A 12,542-nucleotide genomic window follows, 5' to 3' on the forward strand; every position below is an offset into this window, starting at 1 on the left:
GTCCATCTGAAAATAATCCCTCATTCATTAGAAAAGAAGATTCAAGAAGACCTGGTTTTGGGGGCGTGTCTGTTTGATTGACAGGCCTGTGGTGCAGTCAGGTTACAGCTATCGGTGGGCGGGACGTAGTATCGTCAGGTTTCCGATCAGATCGGTCAGATCCACCTCTGGCTCCTCCCCCAGCTTGTCCAAATATGGTCACTTCCTGCTCCAAACCGCTCCGAACTAACAAAGATGGTGACGGACAGAATCTGAACTGGAGGATTCATAACGTTCACAAACCGATGATGACGTCACTGATGGTTGATGACATCACTGATGGTTGATACTTGGTCTAGAGCCAATGTCAAACTTTGTCAACCCAAACCAGAAACCCCGACCGGCTCTCCAAGGTTTTCTGCTGCTATAACAACAAGTGACTGCAGTCAGGATTTGCAGTTACAAGGATATCATGAAAGCGTACATCATTAAAAGTGTTTGATCAAACAGATATTGTAGTTTTTCTGCCAAATATTTGGAATCATTGTGAGGGCATAAAAGACTGGATGAGATGTTTGTATTTTTGATTTTGATTTGATTTTATACACTTTATTAATCCCCGAGGGGAAATGTCTTCACTACAGCAGGGGGGCTCTCAGGGGGGAGATGCTGCAGCAGGCTGCCACTAGCGCGGCGCCAGGTAACCTGACCTGAGGTGCATGTTTTTGGATGTATGTGTATTGAAGGTGAAGTGCTGAGTAAACGGAGGAATAGATTAGATTAGACTTTATTCATCCCACAGTGGGGAAATTTACTTGTCACAGCAGCATAGAAAAGACAAAAAAGTGCACACAATATGAAAACCTTTACAAATATTTATGAGATATAGGAAATAAGATAGATAAAAAAAATATTAATTTAGAAAAACAATAAGAGCAACGAATAAATGAGTTCTAATCCGAACCAGTTTTCATGACGTGAACTTCGGTGAGGTCACAGGGAGTCTTTCAAATGTTCCTGAGGTCAGTGGATAAATCATTGATTTTGATACTTGTGAATAACTCATGAGGACAGTTGTATAAACTGCAACTTCTGCCAGCAAGTCCAAAGCTGATTCATGGAAAATTTGGTCCAGAAAAGACTATATCTTTATATATGTATAACAGCATTATACCACCAGATTGGGTCCAGAATCAGGAACAGAAAATACTTAGTGAGATAGTGGAGAGTACCAAGAGGCAGACAGGAGCTGAGCTTCTGTTTTTGCCCCTGAGGCCCCTGACTGATAATAACCACATCCTTTTCTTCCCGTATATGGAAATTAGATGTATATTCAAATATTAAATTTAGATATGAGGAGTCATGTCCCGTAAATACTGAAGTCTGCTGGAACAACAACATGCTTCTAGTTGTTCGAAAGAGGACGCTGAAAGTTTAAGGTTGAATTTTACATTATTTGTGTTACATGATTATATCTACAGCAAAGAAAGTTAAATTAAGATTTCAAATTATCTGACATGATGTCTATGTTCTGAGACCCAGCTCAGATATCTTTTACATTTAAAAAAAAAGATTAAATTATGAACTGACAACAGAAAAAAATAACAAGAGGAGCACATCCAGGCAATGAAATAAGAGATGTGTTAAATGAAATATTGTCTGCAGTAGACTTCTATTCGGTGCCGAGGAGGTGTGTGATGGCACAAGCAAATTCTCTTCATGTTTAATAATCCTTCATCTAACAGCAGCAGCTTTTAGTCACAGACTAAAATGTGGTTTCATTGTTACCTGGCGACCTGCTGACATATTTAGTTGTTAATTGATGAATGAGGTCTTGTTCAGTAAACAGATCAGACTTTTACTCACAGGAAAATGAAAATATGGAGACAGCTGTGATCAATACTCAACAATAAACAGACCAGCTGTGATCAATACTCAACAATAAACAGATCAGCTGTGATCAATACTCAACAATAAACAGATCAGCTGTGATCAATACTCAACAATAAACAGATCAGCTGTGATCAATACTCAACAATAAACAGATCAGCTGTGATCAATACTCAACAATAAACAGACCAGCTGTGATCAATACTCAACAATAAACAGACCAGCTGTGATCAATACTCAACAATAAACAGATCAGCTGTGATCAATACTGAACAATAAACAGATCAGCTGTGATCAATACTCAACAATAAACAGATCAGCTGTGATCAATACTCAACAATAAACAGATCAGCTGTGATCAATACTCAACAATAAACAGACCAGCTGTGATCAATACTCAACAATAAACAGATCAGCTGTGATCAATACTCAACAATAAACAGATCAGCTGTGATCAATACTCAACAATAAACAGACCAGCTGTGATCAATACTCAACAATAAACAGATCAGCTGTGATCAATACTCAACAATAAACAGACCAGCTGTGATCAATACTCAACAATAAACAGATCAGCTGTGATCAATACTCAACAATAAACAGATCAGCTGTGATCAATACTCAACAATAAACAGATCAGCCGTGATCAATACTCAACAATAAACAGATCAGCTGATAAACTGTGACTCTGTTGAACAGAACCAGAACTCATTGATCCTGATCGATCGGGTCTGTGTTGGGATCATTAATAATTATTATTGATTAACAGTAGGTGTTCAATCAACTCAAAGAAAAGAGTTGAAGCTGCTGTTGTTGTTCTGTTAGAACCTGGATGACGTCATCACTGACGAGCTCATGAACCGGACCCGTCAGACTTCACGGCAGCCGACCCGTCCGGTTCTGAACCTTTCGCTTCCTGATGGATGTGAAGCTGCAGATCAGCGTTCATTTGTTCTGTGTGCAGAGAAAAATCCTGTTTCACATATTAGAGCGTTTCTCCAGAACGGAGAGTTTCAGACACCTCGCTGCTGTTTGGGAAACAAAAATCACTGAAGTGAAAGTTGATGTCATAAAACGACACTCTTACTCTTCTTTGAGCGGTTTTTTTTAGCAGGAAATCCTGGATTTTTTTCTTCATGGGTGCAGTTTGGGAATCACCGATCTATGGTAATAAAAATAAATCAATCAATTAAAAGTATAATTTATTTGAGATACTTGAGTGCTTCTATACCTCCTGTTGGCTATCGCCACCATTCACACAAAAGGTCGTATTTCTTTGCGGAGTGTCTCTGAACCTTCTCAAGAAGGGAAACGAGGCCAAACACCATCACAGAGGAGCAGATCTAAACTACGCTGTAGTTTGTGATAATAATAAAAAAAAACGGCCTGAAGACCAAAGAAGAGCGAGCGGTGCCGTTAGAAGAGCTGTTCCTCTATAAAACGCTTTAAAAGGAGATTCAAAAAACATGTAACTGCAACACTCATTTCTTGCTGCTTTCATATTGACTTTATTGTTTTTGCTGTGGTTGTCATATATATATTTTGGTTGTTATTTATTTTCATTATTTTTATGTAGCGATATTATTTCTGCATGTAAACTTGTAATTGTAATGTAATTAACTGTGAACTTTTAACATTATCTCGGTTTGAGGCTTCGAATAAACCCACTGGTTTGTTTTCTTGCCTCTTCCTATTTGTATCTTCTGTGATCAATAAATCAAATCATAAACTGTTATAGACTTTTCCTCCGCTGTCACCTGACATCAACCCCACTCTACTTTTCTACTGGAGCACTGAGGAAGCCAGATATTAAAAGAAACTCTGTCACAACATGTGTAACGCACACAAATGTCACTGGGAGTGCAATTAAATTCAAAATGAATAGAAATTAAAAATAAAAGTCTGTCTGAAGCCTCAATATGAGTTCAATCAAAGCCACATACAGGCCGAGACCAGGTCAGGAAACAGTCGGACTAACGTGGGCTGGCCTCGAGACAAACCTTGTAAAAAAAAAAAAAAATTTAAAAAAAGGAATAAACTTTGTTTCATTTCTCCTCAATGAGAAGAAAAAGAGACTTTCTCCATTTAGGACAGAAGCAAAAGAGAAAAGAAAGAAAGCACACATGACTGCAGACACTTCCTCCTGACGGGCAGCGCAGCCTCCACCACATAAACCACCCTTTCATCTATTATTGCTGTTTCACAGTCCTGAACCACCTTCAGAAAGAGGAACCCATCCATCTGCCAGCAGAATGGAGAGAGCTGAACGACTCGGCGCTGAGTTCAGCAGGTTCAGGGTCAATAGTTGGATGAAACTGATCAGTTACGTCTCTTTGATTCACTCTCAGCTCATTTCTGTTGGAAATGTGTGTTTAGTTGGATGTTCTGTTAAAGTAATGAGGGGATCAGGAATCTGCACATGGTGATTTATTTTGAACATTTAAAAACTTATGGGACAATGATGACACGTCGCGTCCGCTGGAATCAGAAAGCATCGTCACAAACGGCAGCAAACAAATCTGGAGGCCGGTTCTGCCAGGATCCAGATCTCCTCCAGGATCCAGATCTTCAGGATCCAGATCTTCTTCAGGATCCAGATCCTTAGGATCTAGATCTTTCTCAGGATCTAGATCTTCAGGATCCAGATCTTCAGGATTCAGATCTTCTTCAGGATTCAGATCTTCTTCAGGATCCGTTCGAGGATCCCGTTTGTTTGCATGTTCAAATGACTCATCTTGAGCATTTAAATCAGTTTTTTTCTTAAAGTGGTTTCATGTCTACAATAAATACCAACATTCACACCCGTACATTTGAAGAAAGTAGACATTTAAAATGGTTATTTTTTACAGTGTTACCATGAAGCTCGATTATTTTTTAAACTTCTCATGAATAAATAACAAAATAATTCCAAACCGACTCATATGAGTAAAAGATGATAACATGTCCATCCAGCGTGGTCAGGTCCAACTAGTTTAAGGCCCTTCAGGTCTTCAGTCTGGATGTTAGCTTCTCTTTCACTGCTGTTATACGACACTGAAACGCATCCACACATCTAATGTAACTTCATTGCTGCCAGAGTCAAACTATTCTGATCTGTTACTTAAATAAACATAAATACAACACTGTATATATACTTCATTACAAGGAAAATAACACAAGTATCAAGAGTTATTTTTGCGACTGATTTAACTTGTCAATGTTTTTATTTATTTATTGTGTTGTTTGCAGGGATTCTTGACAAACTGAACACACCAGAGGTCTTTGTACGAAGAGAATATTATTGTTATTTCATTTTTTTAAATTATTGTTCAACCAACGAGACGAGAGTTAGATAAGACGATAACATTGATTGACAGACTGTCAGATGGAGTAGCGTGAATGTTATTGTTCCTTTAATGAGTAACTAATGTGTAATCTATTAATATCTAAGTTGCATTTTACTGTTGGTGAAGTTGGAGCTAGTTATATCTTATTGTAAACATTGAATTAGTCCGGCCCAGTGGGTCTCAACCAGTCAGGCCCAAATGTGAGGGATGGTGAGATGATTCATGGAGCTGAAAAGAAGGAAAAACTAAGTTCTTTGATACAAATCTATATTTTAGGAGTTTCCTCCTCTTTAAAAAAAAAAAAAAAAAGGATAACTTTCCCTTTTGTTTTTTAAGATTGTCAACAACTTTGTGTTGATATGTTTTGTGTTCCATAATCTTAATCTGAAAAGCAACTACAGCTGTCAAATAAATGCAGTGAAATAAAAACTACATTTATTTGACCACCGTTCACCAACGTTTCCTGTCACTTTTTTTGCAGCTCTACTTTCTTCAGACGGACACAGAACCAACTTCTTTTCAACAAATCACTCAGGATGGTTTCAGACTAATATTAAGACTTTTAGTGTTGAAAATAACCAACATACAACTACAAGGAAAGTATCCAGAAAAGAGACCCGGAGTTCGTACAAAAGCCTATTTGATTGTTTAACTCTCTTATTTATTTTGTGAAGTCTCTGAATTTATATCAGAAACCTCTGCTTCATTTTATTTGTATTATTTTGGCATTTTGACACAACAAACAACAAACGGCGGAGGAACTGCACTGATGTGGAAAATACGAGACGTTTCGTGCCCACACGTGTCCACAGTTATTCCTCTCTATGATCTTTTCATTTCTCATCTCATGTACATGAAGAGTTTCTATTTCTCCGTCTTACGCTGTCAAACCTTCAACGTCTTCAGTTTCCACTTTGAAACAAACACATCTCCTCGGTTTGGTTCTTCACTCGAGGAAAGTTTCAACCACAGACAGACACTGTAGCGCTCCACCAAATGTCACACATCTCATTTCACTGGAACCGTCAGTCACAGCTGTTAACAAGCAGGATTCCTGACTCACAAGATAAGAGGAACATTTCTATACTTCAACCACAAGTTTGCTAAGCATCAGCAAAACGGCTCAAAGAGTGACAGCCAGAGTGGGTTTATCTCCCACCTGAAATCTCAGAGCTCTCGCTTTGCACATTAAACTGTGCCTGACGCGTTTTACAAGAAGGTCTACAAGTCTTCTTGCTGTCTACAAGAAGGGGATGAGTCGACTCTTTTTCTTGAGGAAACTTCGATCCTTCAATGTGTGCAGCGAGATGTTGGAGATGTTCTACCATCTGTTGTGGCCAGTGCTTTGTACTTCGCTGGGGTCTGTGTCCAGATACGGGAGATCATTACTGATACGGGAGATCATTCCTGATACAGGAGATCATTCCTGATACAGGAGATCATTCCAGATACAGGAGATCATTCCAGATACAGGAGATCGTTCCTGATACAGGAGATCATTCCAGATACAGGAGATCGTTCCTGATATAGGAGATCGTTCCTGATACAGGAGATCATTCCAGATACAGGAGATCATTCCTGATGCAGGAGATCATTCCAGATACAGTAGATCATTCCAGATACAGGAGATCATTCCTGATACAGGAGATCGTTCCAGATACAGGAGATCATTCCTGATACAGGAGATCATTCCAGATACAGGAGATCATTCCTGATACAGGAGATCATTCCAGATACAGGAGATCATTCCAGATACAGGAGATCATTCCTGATACAGGAGATCATTCCTGATACAGGAGATCATTCCAGATACAGGAGATCATTCCTGATACAGCAGATCATTCCTGATACAGGAGATCATTCCTGATACAGGAGATCATTCCAGATACAGGAGATCATTCCTGATACAGGAGATCATTCCTGATACTGGAGATCATTCCTGATACAGGAGATCATTCCAGATACAGGAGATCATTCCTGATACTGGAGATCATTCCAGATACAGGAGATCATTCCTGATACAGGAGATCATTCCAGATACAGGAGATCGTTCCAGATACAGGAGATCATTCCTGATACAGTAGATCATTCCAGATACAGGAGATCATTCCTGATACAGGAGATCATTCCTGATACTGGAGATCATTCCTGATACAGGAGATCATTCCAGATACAGGAGATCATTCCTGATACTGGAGATCATTCCTGATACAGGAGATCATTCCAGATACAGGAGATCATTCCTGATACAGGAGATCATTCCTGATACAGGAGATCGTTCCAGATACAGGAGATCGTTCCAGATACAGGAGATCATTCCTGATACAGGAGATCATTCCTGATACAGGAGATCATTCCTGATACAGGAGATCGTTCCAGATACAGGAGATCGTTCCAGATACAGGAGATCATTCCTGATACAGTAGATCATTCCAGATACAGGAGATCATTCCAGATACAGGAGATCATTCCTGATACAGGAGATCATTCCTGATACAGGAGATCATTCCAGATACAGGAGATCATTCCTGATACAGCAGATCATTCCTGATACAGGAGATCATTCCAGATACAGGAGATCATTCCTGATACAGGAGATCATTCCTGATACAGGAGATCATTCCTGATACTGGAGATCATTCCAGATACAGGAGATCATTCCAGATACAGGAGATCATTCCTGATACAGGAGATCATTCCTGATACTGGAGATCATTCCAGATACAGGAGATCATTCCTGATACAGGAGATCATTCCAGATACAGGAGATCATTCCTGATACAGGAGATCATTCCTGATACTGGAGATCATTCCTGATACAGGAGGTCATTCCTGATACAGGAGATCATTCCAGATACAGGAGATCATTCCTGATACTGGAGATCATTCCTGATACAGGAGATCATTCCAGATACAGGAGATCATTCCTGATACAGGAGATCATTCCAGATACAGGAGATCATTCCTGATACAGGAGATCATTCCTGATACAGGAGATCATTCCAGATACAGGAGATCATCCCTGATACAGGAGATTATTCCAGATACAGGAGATCATTCCAGATACAGGAGATCATTCCAGATACAGGAGATCATTCCAGATACAGGAGATCATTCCTGATACAGGAGATCATTCCAGATACAGGAGATCATCCCTGATACAGGAGATTATTCCAGATACAGGAGATCATTCCAGATACAGGAGATCATTCCTGCCCACTGCAATAAGACTGTACAATAACTCACCTCTGGCAAAATCCATCACACAACAATAACACTGTTGTCTGTGTTTCTTGGTTGTTTAAATATAAAAAAATTTAAAAAACTTTGCACTATTGTTTAGTTAGTTTTAATTTAATTATTTAATTTTATTATATTTTATTGTATATACTGCGCATTTTTATATTTAATATTTTTTTACTGTTATTTTGTGCATTTTTATATTTAATATTTTTTACTGTTATTTTATTTATTTCCTGTATCTATAAATGCTGCTGTAGCAAAATAATTTCCCCTTGGCGATTAATAAAGTAACTATCTATCTATCTATCTATCTATCTATCTATCTATCTATCTATCTATCTATCTATCTATCTATCTATCTATCTATCTATCTATCTATCTATCTATCTATCTATCCATCTATCCATCTATCCATCTATCTATCTATCTATCTATCTATCTATCTATCTATCTATCTATCTATCTATCTATCTATCTATCTTTAGAAATAAAGATTTTGTTTATATTGTTTATAAAGCAAAAAGACAGACCATCCACACAAGTCTGCACCAGTCAGTATCATTGTGTTAAAAATGGAGAAAAGTTCTTACTAATCTCATCAACCTCCTTTGATGGTCGGCAGCATCAGCAGCAGGATTCAGTAAAATAGCTGAGATAGACCCGCAGTACACGTCCTGCCCAGCAGAGGCCGACACCTCGACCGGCTGTTGATCAGGCGAAACACTTAAAAACTACAGCTGATGCAAAAGTCCTGTTTAAAATAATGCTGCTGCAGTTTGCTACTCAAGTATGTTCATTTATATACGATACATGATGTGGTGTTTTTTCTCTTTAAAAAAACAAAAGAACCAATGAGAGTTTTATACAGTTTTAATCAGTAGGCAGAATCATTAACATCTTCCATCCCTGTTCCTCCCTTACTGTATATACAGAAATCTCACGATGCAATTTAAAGAATTTCAGCCCAAAAAGTAATGATACAATTTTTAAAATCTTGTCTCATCTCTGTTATGTATTCATTTGATCTTTTGTACCAAATTCGGGAGTTAAACATGTATTTACAGCTTGGTGCGATCAAGCAGCAAAAAAATAGTTTAAGGCAGGTTGAAATTTCTTCTTTCCTCAGTGCTGTTTAACGATGTGACGTATTAGAAGTCGTATCGCTTAACGATATTTAACACCAGATGGAGAAAATGAGTCACATCTCGTCGTCTCCACCAAACACAGAGTTTCACTGCAGCTTCACCTCCAACACCTCCAACAGCAAATCAAACACGCAGCAGACCGTCGGCCGCCTGGAGAGCATCGCAGACGATGACAAACAGAGAGCGGTTAAGAAGTTACTTCCTGCTTCTAAATTCAGACAAAACAGAAGTTCTTGTACTTGGTCCTAAACACCTCAGGAAACTCTTTCTGTAATCACTTAGTTACTCTAGATGACCTTGTCTTGGCCTCCAGCAAAACTGTGAGGAACCTTGGAGTCATCTTTGATGAGGATTTGTCCTTTAGACACCATATAAAGCAAATCTCCAGAACTGCCTTCTTTCATCTACGTAATATTAATAAAATCAGGAAAATCCTTCCTCAGCGTGACACAGAAAAACTCATTCCTGCGTTTGTTACTTCTAGACTAGATTATTGTAATTCCTTGTTGTTAGGATGTCCAAATTACTCATTAAAAACCTGCAGCTGATCCAAAATGCTGCAACAAGAGTACTGACGGGATTTAACAAGAGATCATATTTCTCCAGTTTTAGCTTCTCTTCACTGGTTTCCTGTTAAATCAAGAATAGAATTTAAAATTCTCTTGATGTCTTACAAAGCTCTACATGACCAGGCTCCATCATATCTTAGAGATCTTATAGAACCATATAATCCTAGCAGAGCACTTTGCTCTCAGTACGCTGGTCTACTTGTGGTTCCTAGAGTTTCCAGAAGTAGAATCGGAGGCGGAGCTTCAGTTTTCAGGCTCCTCCCCTGTGGAACCAGCTCCCAGTTTGTGTTGGAGGGGCAGAAACCCTCTCTAGCTTTAAGATTAGACTCAAAACGTTCCTTTTTGATAAAGCCTATAGTTAGGGCTGGCTCAGGTAGACCTGAACCAACCCTTAGTTATGCTGTTATAGGCCGAGGCTGCTGGAGGACTTCGTTACATGCTGAGCTTCTTTTCTTTCCTCCTACTCTTTAACTGACTCATACCTCACCATCTTCTTCTCTCCCATAGTTTCTTCTTATTATCTGTTGTCTCCATTCAGTTCCTTCGCTCGTGTAGTTTCTGTTCTTTCTTTTCCAGATGTCCCGTCATGGAGCTGCATGTCTCTGCTCTGTGATTGTCGTCTCCACCAACAGTTCTTCTCTTCTATCTCTATGCTGTCCTTTTCTCTCTCTGCTCTCCTCTCACCCCAACCGGTCGAGACAGATGGCCGCCCACCTCTGAGTCTGGTTCTGTTAACAGATGTTCTCCACCTCTGATCCTGGTTCTGTTAACAGATGCTCCGCCCACCTCTGAGCCTGGTTCTGTTAACAGATGTTCTCCACCTCTGATCCTGGTTCTGTTAACAGATGCTCCGCCCACCTCTGAGCCTGGTTCTGTTAACAGATGCTCCGCCCACCTCTGATCCTGGTTCTGTTAACAGATGTTCTCCACCTCTGATCCTGGTTCTGTTAACAGATGCTCCGCCCACCTCTGAGCCTGGTTCTGTTAACAGATGTTCTCCACCTCTGATCCTGGTTCTGTTAACAGATGCTCCGCCCACCTCTGAGCCTGGTTCTGTTAACAGATGCTCCGCCCACCTCTGATCCTGGTTCTGTTAACAGATGTTCTCCACCTCTGATCCTGGTTCTGTTAACAGATGCTCCGCCCACCTCTGAGCCTGGTTCTGTTAACAGATGCTCCGCCCACCTCTGAGTCTGGTTCTGTTAACAGATGTTCTCCACCTCTGATCCTGGTTCTGTTAACAGAGGCTCCGCCCACCTCTGAGCCTGGTTCTGTTAACAGATGCTCCGCCCACCTCTGAGTCTGGTTCTGTTAACAGATGTTCTCCACCTCTGAGCCTGGTTCTGTTAACAGAGGCTCCACCCACTTCTGAGCCTGGTTCTGTTAACAGATGCTCCGCCCACCTCTGAGCCTGGTTCTGTTAACAGATGTTCTCCACCTCTGATCCTGGTTCTGCTAACAGATGCTCCGCCCACCTCTGAGCCTGGTTCTGTTAACAGATGCTCCGCCCACCTCTGATCCTGGTTCTGTTAACAGATGTTCTCCACCTCTGATCCTGGTTCTGTTAACAGATGCTCCGCCCACCTCTGAGCCTGGTTCTGTTAACAGATGCTCCGCCCACCTCTGAGTCTGGTTCTGTTAACAGATGTTCTCCACCTCTGATCCTGGTTCTGTTAACAGAGGCTCCGCCCACCTCTGAGCCTGGTTCTGTTAACAGATGCTCCGCCCACCTCTGAGTCTGGTTCTGTTAACAGATGTTCTCCACCTCTGATCCTGGTTCTGTTAACAGATGCTCCGCCCACCTCTGAGCCTGGTTCTGTTAACAGATGCTCTGCCCACCTCTGATCCTGGTTCTGTTAACAGATGTTCTCCTGGTTCTGTTAACAGATGCTCTGATCCTGGTTCTGTTAACAGATGCTCCGCCCACCTCTGAGCCTGGTTCTGTTAACAGATGCTCCGCCCACCTCTGATCCTGGTTCTGTTAACAGATGCTCCGCCCACCTCTGATCCTGGTTCTGTTAACAGATGTTCTCCACCTCTGATCCTGGTTCTGTTAACAGATGCTCCGCCTGGTTCTGTTAACAGATGTTCTCCACCTCTGATCCTGGTTCTGTTAACAGATGCTCCTGCCCACCTCTGATCCTGGTTCTGTCAGAGGTTTCTTCCTGTTAAAGGGAGTTTTTCTTCCCTCTGTTGGAGGTTTTTCTCCCTTAAAGAGGAGTTTTCCCTCCCAGCTTATGTGGAAACTGTTGAATTGTTGAATTGTTGAATTGTTGAATTGTTGAATTGTTGAATTATTGAATTGTTGGTTTCTCTGTATAATATTGTATAAAGTTCTGCTGTAAAGACTTTAATGTGTTAAATGCCATGAAATAACCTGTGTTGTGATT

The sequence above is a fragment of the Brachyistius frenatus genome, unplaced genomic scaffold (assembly GCF_029030835.1).
Source record: "Brachyistius frenatus isolate BFR_SWC_R1_liver_20210118 unplaced genomic scaffold, ASM2903083v1 Contig_298, whole genome shotgun sequence".
NCBI classification, from domain to species: Eukaryota; Metazoa; Chordata; class Actinopteri; family Embiotocidae; genus Brachyistius; species Brachyistius frenatus.